Below are 14,879 nucleotides of genomic sequence, written 5' to 3'. Positions count from 1 at the left end.
TATATACAATTTACTTAACGATTCAACTTTATCTACTTAAAAATATATTTTAATAAAAAGAATATTAATTAATTTTACTTTACTTAATTTTTATATTATATATACTATCAATTCCTAAAAGGCTTAGCTACAGTAACTTTTCTTCTCTTTCTTATTTGCACACGAAACTCTTCTCCTTTCTTATTTTGCCACTTCGGTTTCTTATTTGGACACTGGAGCTTCTATTTTTCGTTGTTTCGCACACACCGCCATACCTTTTTCCATGTTTATCTTCTCTACGCATCTCAATCTCTTTTCTTCTTCTTATCTTCTATTTTTGCCATTGCCGCCCTCCTCGTCCAGTAGCATTTCTTTCGCTTTTGCTTATTTCATATTTCTTTCTTCCTCTTCCGGATCCCACCGCCTCATCTTTCTTCCTCCACTCAGAGTGTCGTTCTAACTCGTCTTTCGATCTTTCTTCTTCGCACCAATTCTCTGTCTCCTTCCAGCTTTCTCCCTTTAATCCCTTTTCGTCTTCTTCTCCCAAAAATCTATTTGTGTCTTCGACTCCCAGAGGCGGAGAGAGAGAGAGAGAGAGAGAGAGAGAGAGAGAGACATCGTAAATAAAGTTTGGGGGTATTTGTTCTTGTGGATGGTGGTGACGGTATAAGAAAGGCTACAAACTAAGAGGTTTGATTTTTCTCATAAAGGTTATTTGTTTTCTGTTCGCTTTTTCTGAATCTCATCTCGGCGCTGGTGGTGGTGGTGATATGGATAAATCATGTTATGTATCCTTATTCCTTCCCTATTATTTTTACAGATTCCCCAGTTCAATTATGAAGTTCTTCAAGGTAAGGCTTTGCTAAAAGTAAGTTAATTCATCATACCATTCATTACTTATGTTTGTTGCGAGTTCTACCTGTCAAGGATATATTTCAACCTATGAGAGCTTCTTTGGCTTCGTATAGTTCTTCAACCAATATCGCCTTAATGGAACCTGTCATCTTCAAATTGGTTAGCGTAGTTGTGGCTTCAAAGAGAAAAGAAGTAAATTCGAAGCGATAGTCCATTTCTCAAACCCAGTTTTGAACTCTTATTGTTTTGTTAAGTTTTAATCTTTTTTTTTCAGGTGACTTTCAGCTGTTCGACGTCTACACCACAGACGATTTGCGATTTGCAGGTAAGCAGACTTTCATTTCGGATTTTAACGAAGCTATTGTTCGATTTCATTATAATTTGGATTTTGTTTTTCATTCTTTATTGTGAAATTTGAAAGTGAGTTTGATGATGCACACCAAGTGCTCGATGAAATGTTACAACCAAATGTTAATGTTTCCTACATCTGTTGTACTCTGTGAATGCAAGGATTTCCAAGCACTATGATCTTGTCGATCTGTTACTGTGTCCCTGGTAAATATGTGGAATTGAGATAAAGCATTGGTGGTTTTCAGGTAATTTTATTTCATTTTTTTTACTGAATCTTTACACTTTTATTCACTCCATTTATTGATAATTATCTGCTTTTGTATTATTGACAGTGCTGATTGGAGATGTGTTGTTGACAACCTTTTAACCAAAAAGAGGTGCTGCAAAGGCTTCAACAATTAAACTATATACTCAATCATCAACTACACATGATTCTCTCCAAACGAATCCTTTTGAATGAGGGTAAAATGGTAATTAGTTAGCTATTTTATAAATACATCAAATTTTATTTCTTTTTAACTACAATGTATAAGCCACTAACAATGATGTGTTTTTGATTTTTAAGGTTTATTATTATTATTATTTTTTGTTGATGCTCCCTGTTACACGTGGACAACACTGTCCTGTAAAGCAATCACAAACTTATCTGGTATTCTAAAATAAAAAAAAAAGACCAACTTGAGTTGTTTCTTATTGATAGTGTTTTTGTTTTATGACAGACCTTATTCATTCTCCCCTTGGGCAATTACCACTAACCATTGAAGACTCGTATGCAAACATTCTCAAGATACAGGAACAAGAAAACAAAGAGGAATTTTGGCAGAAAAATCAAGGTTTTATATATTACGTTATCACATATTTTAGATTCTTAATGCACATTTCTTGACGGGTTACCAAGATTATTTTTAGAAAACTTTGCATCTTTAACATTATTTTTTTTTCTTTCCAGTATGCTTGCACGAAGGCTTTAGGGGACAGTCCGCGTACAAGGATTTTGCTAAGAGGTAAAAGGAAAATAAAATAATTATAAATCCCAATAATTATTTTGTGAAAGTGAAATGATTAGGTACTTGACTGGCAAATCCCTTAACAGAAGTATTCCAGCATGGATCAATAGTGGAGATACTGCATAGTACGTTTTCCAGTTTTCCTTTTCTCATTTCAGAAATAGTTTTTCATGTGACATAATTTGATGTGGTAGATGCATGGTTGTAGAGTTGGTTATATACGTACAATCTGTAAATTTGACCTGAAAATGGTCCTCTTAATATGTAATTTTACTCACAAAAGTTATATAATTCATGAACGTTGATATGTGGTTTATTGACAACAGATGGAGCAGTATGATAGAAGACACAATAACTCTAGGAGCCGAAGCCCTGGCGTGGATGGACAATGTGGTATGTGAAATTACTAGGTGTACTATTTGTATTCCAAATAGTCAAAAAAAGTTCTTTTATCACTTAAAAAAATTATTTACTCAAAAAAGAAAAAAATTTAATTGGCAGAATATCTAATATCGACTTATGATTAATAAAATATTTATTTATAGTTTGTAATTGAATGTTATCAGGGCGTTCGATAAAATCGATGGCGATCAACCTTTTTTGTATTGATGTGCTGGTGGGACAGAAAATGAAGAGAAGGGTAAAATTGTCCAAATGATGAGAAAACCAACTATAAACCTCTACATTCCCTAAGATCAAAGTAGGATGCCTTAATATGACCATTTGAGAAGTACAATGCAATATTTTAGTTTCAGATTTTTTTTTTTAAAACAAATCTTTTTAGTATTCTAAAGTTTATTGTTATTATTATAGTACTGAACTATTAAAAAGGGGAAGGTCATTGTTATTTTAAGGGGTTTGTTTGTTAATCTCCCATATTTCTTTTTGTAAAGTTTATGTTGAAGGGTGTTGAAACAAAAAAAAGCAGATGTTGTTCTTGGATGTTATTTGTTGGCAGAACACCCACCAGAAGCCATAGATACAGATGACGGTTGCAAATTTAAGGTTTGATAAAATATCCATGAAAATGCATTTTTGATGCTTTCATCAAATACATCTTTAGGATGGTATTCTGACCTCCACACCTGGACGGAGTGGTGACTTTGAGAGGTAGAGAGATTTTAAGCCTAAGTAGAGACCTTGCTTGGCTCTTTCCTGTCGATTATGCCTGATCTGATATGGTTACTTATCTGCTACAGTTTCAAATAATGAAAAAAAGGGTACACAGCGCCAAAGGCGCATCTAATTCCATCTAGTTAATAAAAAAGAATAAATGTCCCTTCGGGGACATCCGATAAAATTGGAACGATACGATAAAATTGGAACGATACAGAGAAGATTAGCATGGCTCCTACGCAAGGATGACACGCACAAATAAAAAAGAATAAATCTAGTATTGGTCCATGTGGATCGGTCAAATTCGTATTTTGGTTCTTAATTAAAATTTGATAGGTTACATCCATTTAGTTTTAAAAATATATAACTTTCGTCCCTCTATTCATATATAAAAATATTACTTTTTACTTGCTTATGTCTTTTTTGTTTTATTCTTTTATAATTTTCATCATTGTCCTGATCTGATATGGTTACTTATCTGCTACAGTTTCAAATAATGAAAAAAAGGGTACACAGCGCCAAAGGCGCATCAATTCCATCTAGTTAATAAAAAAGAATAAATGTCCCTTCGGGGACATCCGATAAAATTGGAACGATACGATAAAATTGGAACGATACAGAGAAGATTAGCATGGCTCCTACGCAAGGATGACACGCACAAATAAAAAAGAATAAATCTAGTATTGGTCCATGTGGATCGGTCAAATTCGTATTTTGGTTCTTAATTAAAATTTGATAGGTTACATCCATTTAGTTTTAAAAATATATAACTTTCGTCCCTCTATTCATATATAAAAATATTACTTTTTACTTGCTTATGTCTTTTTTGTTTTATTCTTTTATAATTTTCATCATTGTCCATATTTGATTCCATATCATCTCATCCCTGATGGCCATCACTCTGGATTTCATTGATTAGCATCATTGTACATAAAAAAATGGACTTCGAGCAAGATTTTACCTAAATATAACTCAATTGTAGGACATGTAAGATTTTCGTCGGAATGTGTAAATCAAAAACTAAATCAATAAAGATTTATTATAAATTGGATTGATTTGACTACTCTCTTGTATGTACGAATCAAAATAGGTAGTAATGGATCCAGAAAGAAAAGCATGAGGTTGCATAAATATTTTAGAGGTTACACTACTAGAAAAAACGCATGAAAAGCATGAGGTTGCATAAATATTTTAGAGGTTACACTACTAGAAAAAACGCATTTCTGAAGGAAGTTTCCGTTACAAAACCGTCAATAAACCGATGAATTTACACTAAATTTACAATTATTGGAATTTGTAATAGATTTACAATGGATTTGTGACGGCTTTGTGACGGATTTTCAACGGATCTGTGTAACGCCCGTAGATCCGGGCTAGTCAATTTAGAGATAATAGGGGTCGAAAACGACTTTTCGACAAAAGATTATTTAATAAATAATCTTAACCAAGTTGTAGAATATGTCTCAAGGGTTCCGTACATATAAAGAACGCCGAAATCCGAGTTATAACGAAGAAGTTATGACCCGTCGAAGTTTCGCGACAGAACCGGCACGGCACCGGGAAACGTAAAATAGTGAATTTACAATAGAGGACTTTTTGGCCTTAGTAATCTAAACCAAAGATTTAGTATACGTTAAACCGAGAGCGTCCATAAAAAGAACACCCAAATCTAACTTCGTATGAGAAAGTTATGATTTTTCGAAGTTTCGGCTTAGCAGTGTACGACCCAAAACTCGAATTCTAGTTCGAGCGGTTTTTGGCCTATGCGACCTAAATGAGAGTTGAAGATCTCATTAATAGGAACTCAACGGTAAAAAGACAGACGGAAACGGAGTCCGTATGAAGGAGTTACGAATTCTTCGCGGTCATTTAACAGTCTAATCTCCTCGTACTGTTAAATTTAAGATCGGTCGAGATCTAGCCGACGGAGTCTAAATGAAAGTTGTAGATCTTGTTTTTACCTACGCGTGGAAAAAAAGAACGTCGAAAACGAAGCTCGTATGCGGAAGTTATGAATTTTTGAAAATCGGCTGATTTCCACCCTGGCTCACGACGTGAATATTAAAAATTCACGACGAGAACCTTCCTCCAGCCTCCTATAAATAGAAACGCCCCTCTCCTTCATTCCTCACACCTTAACCCTTCATTTCTCTCTCTATACTCTCTCTCTCTCTCTCTAAGCCCTAAACCCCCCCCCCCCCCCCCCGAAAAGCCTAGGGAACCCCCTAGCACGAGGCGGAAGCCCCGGAGCGCCTGACGGCTCCGAAAAGAAGAGCCTCCGGCTCAGAAACTCTGCTCCGGCGGAGCCCGGTTTCCAAGGAAACCCGCTGTAAGTGAGCTATACCTACCCTATCTTTAGTATAGCTTATATTTTAATATAGTAACGTTATTAGGAACTTATAATAAGTATTTAGGCTATTATTATGAGTTATATAAGAGTGTTACTTAACGCTTATACAATAGTAATAATAGCTAGACTATTAATTAGTCGCGGTTAACGTCGGACTAAACTCTAGTGGTATTGATACTAGGTTTTGTCAAAGGAAAATTGTTTTAAGATAACGAAGTGCTGTCCGAGTACCGAGTCACCACCTTACTAGGTGAGTGCATAGTCTCATTCATCTTACACATAGATATGAAGTATTTAATATAAATTACAAGCTACGTATGCATATTGTCTGTATACTTGCCGTCTATGCTGGGTGAAAGATTTTTATACATGTTTTAAATGATTTAAACTGTATATGTATTTTATATCTACAAAATGTGTTGGGTAAAACATGGGTAGATGAAATAGTTGTTGTGTGACAAAAACAAAATGATGAGAGGTAATATAGTCCACGAGATAAGGGTGAGAGGTGAACCATGAGAAAAACCTTTTACCCAAGTGTTGGCCCCGTCATCTAGCAGAGTATGGATGACAACCACAGACTATTCTAGACAGTCCAGTGGAACACTAGCAGGCTCGCAACCTGTAGGTGTATTTGAACTGTGTATTCACCAGTTGTACTCTAAAAACCCATTGACATGTATTGCGAGTGGATTCTCGGAAACGATACTGTCGATAAACGAGATAACTATGGCGACTATGAGACTTAGTGCCTAAACCCTGGCGACTATGCGACGTAGTGTCTGTTGTATAAACCCTGGCGACTATGCGACGTAGTGCCTGTTGTATAAACCTTGGCGACTATGAGACTTAGTGCCTATATCATGGCGACTATGCGACTTAGTGCCTGTAGAGTAAACCCTGACAACGATGGATTTCGTGCCCATTCCTTAGGATGATCCTTAGGAATGAATGAACGAGGAATAGCGAATTCTTAGTGTAGATCCTTAAGAGTAAAGAAGATAATGAGGATGGGTAATTGGATTGATTGTTTGATGTTCAAACTTAATAATTATATTATTGTGGGTTGAAAACCCTATGTACTCACCAGGTTTCCCAACCTGACCTACTCAGTTTATTTGTATCACAGGTGTCGATATGAAGTTACATTACACTGAGAGATTAAGGAGATATAAATCACTAGTGATAATGAATGTAAGTTATGTTTATGCTTATGTTTCTGTATTGACGATGACATCCCAATGTTTTAAAATGAATAAAAATACATTTCTTCGGAAATGCTTTGATAACGTATTTATCATGTTTTTCTGTGAACAAATTCCGCAACATTTTTATTAAAAGATGTACTCTGATTTTTATAAAGCGTAAACAAAATCGGTCTTTTCTGGCCGTGAAAATGGGGATGTCACAATCTGTGACGGACTTTAATGAATTTTCACTAAATTTACGTTTGACAGGAAATTTGAGGGGTAGTCGGTGCTACCCCATGCTACATAGTAAATCCGCTTTGAAAACAGGTATGAACGCTTGTTAAAAATCCATGTATAATATAACTTATGGTCATTTTTCTTTGATTAAAATCTTGGACATCATCATCTTCTTCTTCATCCCAGTTTCATTAAACAAACATTGAAGAGTTATGTGGAAACACTCATTCTAGATTTAGAAAGAGTCATATGTGTCTTTGATCACTTTAATAACTTCTCAACTTTATCGAATTTCCCCACCCAAAATTCATCCTATGTGAATCTATTGTTGGGGAATGAAGAACCTTAATATTCAATTCATCTCATTCACATATGTAATGTCCCGAAAATTCAAGGTAATATTTTCATTTTTACAGTAGTAACTTATATAACAAATTGTTCTCGAAACCATTCAAGATAAAAATATCATTTAAACATCATAGTAAATATTATCAATGCGGAATAAACTCTGGGGGATGTTGTTTAGTCATGCTAGACCCTTCCCTTTTGAACTGGAAGTACCTGAAACCATAAATACAAACCGTAAGCTTAAAGCTTAGTGAGTTCCCCAAAATACTACATATCATACATAAATGCATACATACATCGGGTCCCACCCGACATCGGGCCTTGCCCCGGTATTCATCGGGCCCCGACCGGTACAAATCTGTCAGTAACATGCGATGGGCCCCGCCCAACACACTAATCAGGCCCCGCCTGGCATCAGCCCCGCCCTGCATACATACAAACACATACAATACATGCAAGAGTCACACAAACAACTAGAACTCTAATAACAATAATCCAAGGACCGACATTGGTGCCCTCGACCCACCAAACACAGTGAGGAGACTCACCTCATCGTCCAAACAAATAGTTGAATAGGTCACGGCTCCGAATATCAGCTCTACCCATCACCGCAGGAATAGAACAGTCATCCCAAGCTTCCTAAAGCCAAACCAAGATAAATCCTTAGACAAATGTTCAATTCTACACAAGTTTGACCAAAAATCAAACTGGTCAAAAAGTCAACGTTCAAAGTCAAACAGTCAACATGTTGACTATTGCCACGTCGTGGCCTTCCTTGGCCACGTCGTGGCCATGCCAAGACAAAACAGTCGAGGTTTCAAACTCCGCCACGCTGTGTGAACTGGATGAAGTGCCATTTTCTTCACTAAGCACTTAATCCATACAGATCTAAATCCAAAACTTCAGATCTAGTCCTTCTCAATGATTTAATGGATAAAGTTTCCAACTTTATCCATTAGGACCTCATTCAAAAGCAAAATCACGAGCCCTAAGTCCAATAAGCACTTAATATGACCAAAACTCAAACATCAGATCAAGAACACTCAAGCTAAGACCTTTTTCTCACCAACTCAGAAGTTCATGACCATGAGAAAACCATATCAAGATCTGGAGTTCCTAAAACTCCAAGAGCATCCAAGAATAGGACCAAAATATCCAGAAATGGGCTCAAACATCAAACAAGAAACAAAAAAGTCAAGATATGAACTTTATACCTCCAATAACTTAAAAATGCTAAGAAGATGTTGGATCCAAGCTTGCTTCTTGCTTCCTTGTATCAAGGTGAACTTCTTTCTTATTCAAGTTTCACCGAATGAAGACAATAACCTCAAGATCAAGCCACCAAGGTCGTTTCCATGGAAGAGAGGCTAGGGTTTTGAAATGAAGGGATGGAGGCTGAAGAAGATGGCCTAGAATGGGGGTTAAGATGCCTAAATACCTGAGAAACCTTAAAAATACATCGGCTTAGGCCTAAACAACTGCCACACCGTGGTGGCTCATAAAACGTGCGTTCTTTTCCAACATGGCCACGCCGTGGCATAGAGTTTTCTTCAAAATCTCATCTTTAGTCCTTGACGACAAAAGGATTAACCAACCTGGAACACGGGTGTTATAACTCTCCCCTACTTAAATTAGATTTCGTTCTCGAAATCTGTACTTAAATTAGTTCTCCCCTTGTGGGTTCTTCCAAGTCCCATTCCACCTAAACAAGCTGTAGTAGTTCTCACATCCAAAAAAGTAACCAAGAACTTATGGATTCCAAATCCGATCGCACATACTAAATCTCTGTGATACTCCAAAAAGTTAGGAACACTATGAGTTCTGAAATTCTGGATGACATCATAAGCAACTGACTACCTTCCACCACCGGTGTTGATTCCATCCTTAGCAAGAAATATGCGACTTGACAAAGACATTCCTCACCACGAACCTATAAGAACCAACATCTAGTGAAAACCACTCAAACCAGAAACTCTCAAAACTACAACCACAAACCAACTCCATCAATATACTTCCCGAAACCATGAACTCATCAATTTAAAATTTAGAAACCATACCCTGAGACTGATGATCATCCATTCGTCATACCTACCCCTAGTTCACTAACCATGAACACCACCAATTCATTCCGAAAGAATACTTAAAACATCTCGATCGTGAATTTCCACAGATCCCAAGTCCAGAAGATGTGCCCAAAAACCTTAAATATACGCTTGAATCCCTGACAAGTCATCACCAACCCACTGCTCCCACGAGCATAGTGATGATTCATCCAAGAATTTCACGTTGCATCTGAATTCCTTATCAGCTCGGTGTACATTCACCTGACAAATCACTCGAGACATTTACAACGAACCTCATAACTCGATATTTCAGAACCAATACCCAACATTGGTATCCAAACCCCTAATAAACCATCCTCAAGAAAACGGGATCCCTAATTGCAAACATTCATCAAGTGACTTCCGATGCATAACTAATACACCCACCAAAACACACTTCTATTATCCTTAAGATATAAACCAGCTGGTCACTGAGTCTCCCGACTCCCAACAATGCATTAATACCCAAGTATGCCAATAGGACTGATGCTCCGAGACCTAAGAGTCTCATTCAAACGAATACCGGGCCCCACATATAAGAATCATACCACTACTGGTTCAAGATATATCGTGACACCTTCTAATCACTAAAACTATAGGCTCACGATACTATGTTGATCTTGTCGTTATTCCATCACTGTCCTAGAGACTCATGACCAACACCACATGGGCCTAAACATACCCAACCATCAATCCACCGACTTGCAGGAACCCAATCAACATCCCTCCCAATTTTAACCGAACACGAATATGGGTCATACCCTTCTATCACACACAATTACTTTCACATTACAAATGGCTACCAATACAAATTTTAGGCGAAAACATAGTTGCACAAAACCAGAGAATGAGATAGGCATTCACACTCCTGCTCCAATTTAAGGGGTACAAACCAATTAAGTGATGGGTTTTAGTATACTACAACATCCTATGGTGCACATACAACCCTAAATGCTTTGGATCTAGGTTTTCTCTAATTATACATGCAATATTGTTTCCAAAGCATTAAGCCTACAACTAGTATGGAAATGACATAATCAACATAAAAGAGAGTTATAGAATTACCTCTTTGTTGTAGCTTGTAGAACTTCTTGAGTTTGGCCTTTAAGAACTTAGTGCCCCAAGTGTTGCACCTCAAATGGAATCACAACACACCTAGAACAAAGGAGACTTTTGAGAGAGTATTTCTTGCACCAAAATCGGCTCATGGAACTCCAAGGATCACTAGTGTGCCATTTTGGATGCTAAGGGGCTTCTTATATAGTGTGGCAAGATTAGGGTTACACCATGTAAACCCTAATGTGTATGACCTTCCATATTCCTTAGGCTCCATGGGTTGTAACATTGGTTTAGCCCAACCTAAGGAATCATAGATCATTGACCCACACCATAAGAATGAATGATTTACCAAATCAATCCCCTTACATTTAATTAGTCTCTTTTGATCACAAAATTAATTCCAAATTAATTCTTGATCAATACTAATTAAATCATATGATTTCATATTAATATATTAGAACTTATAATATATTAACAAATCATAAATGACCTCTTCTCAAAGGTCCATCCTATCAAATTGTCCTGGTGATATGCAACCCAAATGGACCATGCTACTCTCGGGTCAAGTACATACCAATTATAGTTATGGGCTTAGACACCTAATCCAACATTAAGAACCATGCCAAAAACTCGAGCCAAGTGTTCTCATGTTGTCTTATTTAACCTACATATATCCCCAAGGGAAAACACATAACCAATCCTAGATCTACTGCACTCCTTATTCCTCACAACCCTTACCCATCGGGTGTCCAGTAGATCTAACCGAAATGACGAACCTCAACCGCTAATAGAAACATCCTCATGAATGGTCGAAGACTAATATCCCATACCTTGATTAAAACTGAACAGATCCCGCCAATACGCAAATAGCTCAATAAAACTTCCAAAGATATCCAGAAATGCTGTTAAAACCCAGGTCAGATGAATACAAAATACCAACCCTTCTATTGCGACATGCCAAAATTGAATTCTACGCAGATCCAAAGCCACATCTGAAAAATGAAACAACCCTGCCTCAACATCTGAACTTCCAATTAGGGGTGTCGAACGGGTAAAATTTTTGGGTTTCGGGTAGAACGGGTCGGGTAGAACGAGTATTTCCTTAAGAAAATAATACCCGATACCCAACCTATATTGTCATTCGGGTTTTCGGGTTTTGGGTATTCGGGTTTGAGGTCGGGTCGGGTAATTATCGGGTATACCCGAAAATTTCTTAAATGACACTTATTGATAACTTTTTTTTACATGTTGGTTGGTTTAATAAAGAATTGGGTAGGAAAATACTCCATACAATTAACAAGTACATATTTAATAACAATACAAATCATTATAATATGTTATGTACTTTTTTAATTCCATTCTGTGGGATAGTGAGAAACTGAGAATTGTGATGACGATTCAGGACTTCAGCTTCAGCATCATATTCCCTTTGCAAGTTTGGATCGACTGTCGAGCCGTCGTTCATAAAAAGGAAACAAAGGGTTTTGTTTTATTTGAAGTGTGTGTACGTGACTGCATTTGATATTTGGTATTATTTGAAAAACGAATTCGGGTATACCCGAAAATAAATATTCATACCTAAAACCCGACCTATATTATTATCGGGTAAACCTATTACCCAAATGTTCATACCCATTACCCGTTCTACCCGACCCATTCTACCCGAATTCGGAACGGGTCGGGTGGGTAGAACGGGTTTCGGGTTTTTTCGACAGGCCTACTTCCAATAACCAGGGACACCTACCAAACCCTAGCCCACTATGAACACTACTTCCATAACCAAAAATTGAGGGTAACCAAACCCAGAAATCAAAATGTACAATGTACATATTTTGACGATAGGTTGACGTGTTCATTAGACTTCAACTGATAAGGCTCAAAACTTTCGAAGGACCTCAGCTATCGACGATCAACGAAATGACCAACGATCGAGAATGCATTATCAACCAATCCGTTGATCCAAATCACTACTGAACAAAACCCATAAGCAACCACTCATACCAAACTCTGAAGTTGATTTACCGATCAACAACTTCCCATCCTAGACCATAGATATCAATCTAAACAATGAGATGACAATTCCCTCAACAACCGATTCTCAACTTGAGCAACCCAAACGCTTCTCGATCTATACATCGAAATTCGCGAAAGAAACCACTGGCTATAACGAGCTCCCTGACCAACAACTTCCTATCGCGAAGACAACTCATGCATTCATGAGCACATACATCTGATGGCAACTTACTTTGCACCCCCGACTTGACCAAATCTTGAACCAAAGTCTCACATATCAGTTCTACGGATTCTTGTGACCCATTATTCTGAAACCAACTATCCGAACAGATAGATGATCTTTCAAGCAGAATACCCAATTTTCTCCCACTTAGGGTTCGAACCACTACCATCTGTCATTGCAAACCGACCAAAACTCTAATCGGCAAAACCTGATACATAGCATTCTTGACCCTTGGAATGTATAATACAACACAAGATTATCTTCTAGATAAAGTCCAAGCAAACTCAAAGAGATTCTGAATCTCAGATGGAAACCTCGGAAACTTCCGATCATAACTACTTCTAACATCAAGAACCCCATACAGATGCACAAGCAATAATTCTGACAGTCCACCCATAACACTGATTTTCTATTAAAAATGGATTACCACTTACCTTTCCCACAAATCCCCAACCATCAATTCATCACGAGGATCATTCATATACCAGAGGCATCACTCTCACAGTCGAGATGGGACAACAAAAGTTGTTGTTCCAAATTCACCTCCCCTGATCATCTGAAGCAATAAACTAGCACCGGATCTAACCAAATTCAAAGGAAGCAGACCCTTGATCTCATCTCAAGTCAACCATACCACAAGAATCCTCTTGTGCATTCTCACACTGCCATACTTGTCGTTAACAAACCGCAACCATCTAGCCCCATGTTGGGTCTACATCCCAACTCTGAAAACCTCTTGTATCCTCTCTCTCTTTCCTCCGAATACGGAAAGCTGGAAGAACATAAATCTCATCGAAGATAGTGACATCCCAAGCCATCTGCCAATTACTCAACCTTTGGCTACAATCCTCGAGCTGGTCATCACAATCACTTCCTTTTTTAGTCCTACGACTCAACTGGCACTACCTCGAGCAAGGCCCTCGAGACCTCGAAATCAACTAACTCACTTAGGTTTGCACCATTCAATCCTAAACTGACAATGCCACTAAGGCCCAAACAATCACCAGGTCCATCCTCAACTTGAATAACCATAACTGAATAAGACGAAAACACATTGTAATGAACCATGGTGCCAAACCATACAATCTACCCTCAATCAGCTCCTTAGAATCCTTGGAATTTTCCTCGATTCAAGTATGGATCCTGTGCTTTCAGTAGTACAGGCGTAATACTACCTTCCACACCTATTCGTACTTTCCTCAAGGATCATTCCGGATCCTCTAAGTAACTACTCATGTCCACTACCGATCGATCTAACCGCATATACCCATTCTCTAATGAATACCCACCACTAAAAAGCACATCAATTCCTCTAAGGCACTTCCTAGGCTTTCCTAGGTTCCCATCCTCACCCTTCCATCAGCTTCTGAAGAACTCCCACTAATGTAAGCTAACTACTTCATGAATACAATCACATGCAACAAAGCTTAGATAATCCTTCGAGTAAATGACTCAACCCCACAACGGTTAGACTCAAAAGAGAGTTGCACAATGGAGCCAAATCCATCACTCTGGGATTATTTAACCTTTGCAGCATGTGACTTAACGTATTCACTTAGTGGTTATATCGTATCAATAAAGGGTCCCACAAAGCACAAAGCAAGACGCATTTGTGGAGTAACACTCCGAGCCACAAATCAAACAAGAACTTCCCATGCTCACTTGCTACTACCATGCTAGGAACTTCTACTCTCACTACTGGTTGCCTTATGCATGAAAATTATACACAATACATGAATATGATCTTAATTGTATACAATTTTTAAAGCATACACTTAGCACTCACTTCTACCAATATAGATTCCAATTCTAGCATATCATCCAACTCTCCTAGGCTACAAGGCATCACATATTAGGCCAATCTATCATGTAATTCCTAAAAGTATCCCTAGCCTCATCCTGGCATGTAAGCATTTATATCGCATAACATATCAACATATATAAGTATTCTGGTAATCACTTACTTGAGCTCGGATGATTGCACGCATCACATCCCCTTTTTCTTTATAAAAATCGTTTTAGAAGCTATTGTCTTTCAAAAGATTACCA

At 37.6% G+C, this 14,879-nt stretch overlaps 1 long non-coding RNA gene and 2 other non-coding genes across 19 annotated transcripts; all 3 read left to right on the top strand.

Annotated features, from left to right (window-relative positions):
• Positions 1 to 229: 229 nt before the first annotated feature.
• On the top strand, positions 230 to 3,061 carry LOC145112669 (uncharacterized). 17 transcript variants are annotated; one of them, XR_013710620.1, is made up of 10 exons: positions 230 to 669; positions 800 to 1,026; positions 1,109 to 1,159; positions 1,345 to 1,430; positions 1,518 to 1,655; positions 1,751 to 1,810; positions 1,905 to 2,018; positions 2,135 to 2,317; positions 2,519 to 2,585; positions 2,759 to 3,061. It is a non-coding gene; the product is annotated as an uncharacterized LOC145112669 (long non-coding RNA). The 17 variants fall into 17 exon arrangements; XR_013710625.1 differs by having other exon boundaries at positions 1,751 to 2,018; positions 2,135 to 2,189; positions 2,279 to 2,317; XR_013710618.1 differs by having other exon boundaries at positions 1,751 to 2,018; positions 2,135 to 2,189; positions 2,252 to 2,317.
• A 423-nt stretch (positions 3,062 to 3,484) lies between these two features.
• On the top strand, positions 3,485 to 3,590 carry LOC145118254 (U6 spliceosomal RNA). Its single transcript, XR_013713214.1, has one exon. It is a non-coding gene; the product is annotated as a U6 spliceosomal RNA (small nuclear RNA).
• Positions 3,591 to 3,887: 297 nt separating this feature from the next.
• LOC145118253 (U6 spliceosomal RNA) lies at positions 3,888 to 3,993 on the top strand. The gene has a single exon (XR_013713213.1). It is a non-coding gene; the product is annotated as a U6 spliceosomal RNA (small nuclear RNA).
• The last annotated feature ends 10,886 nt before the right edge of the window (positions 3,994 to 14,879 follow it).

Source organism: Lactuca virosa, chromosome 5, assembly GCF_052849685.1.
Source record: "Lactuca virosa cultivar CGN04683 chromosome 5, Lactuca_virosa_CGN04683_v6, whole genome shotgun sequence".
In the NCBI taxonomy this organism is placed as follows: domain Eukaryota; kingdom Viridiplantae; phylum Streptophyta; class Magnoliopsida; order Asterales; family Asteraceae; genus Lactuca; species Lactuca virosa.
This window is presented reverse-complemented; position numbering and strand designations above follow the sequence as displayed.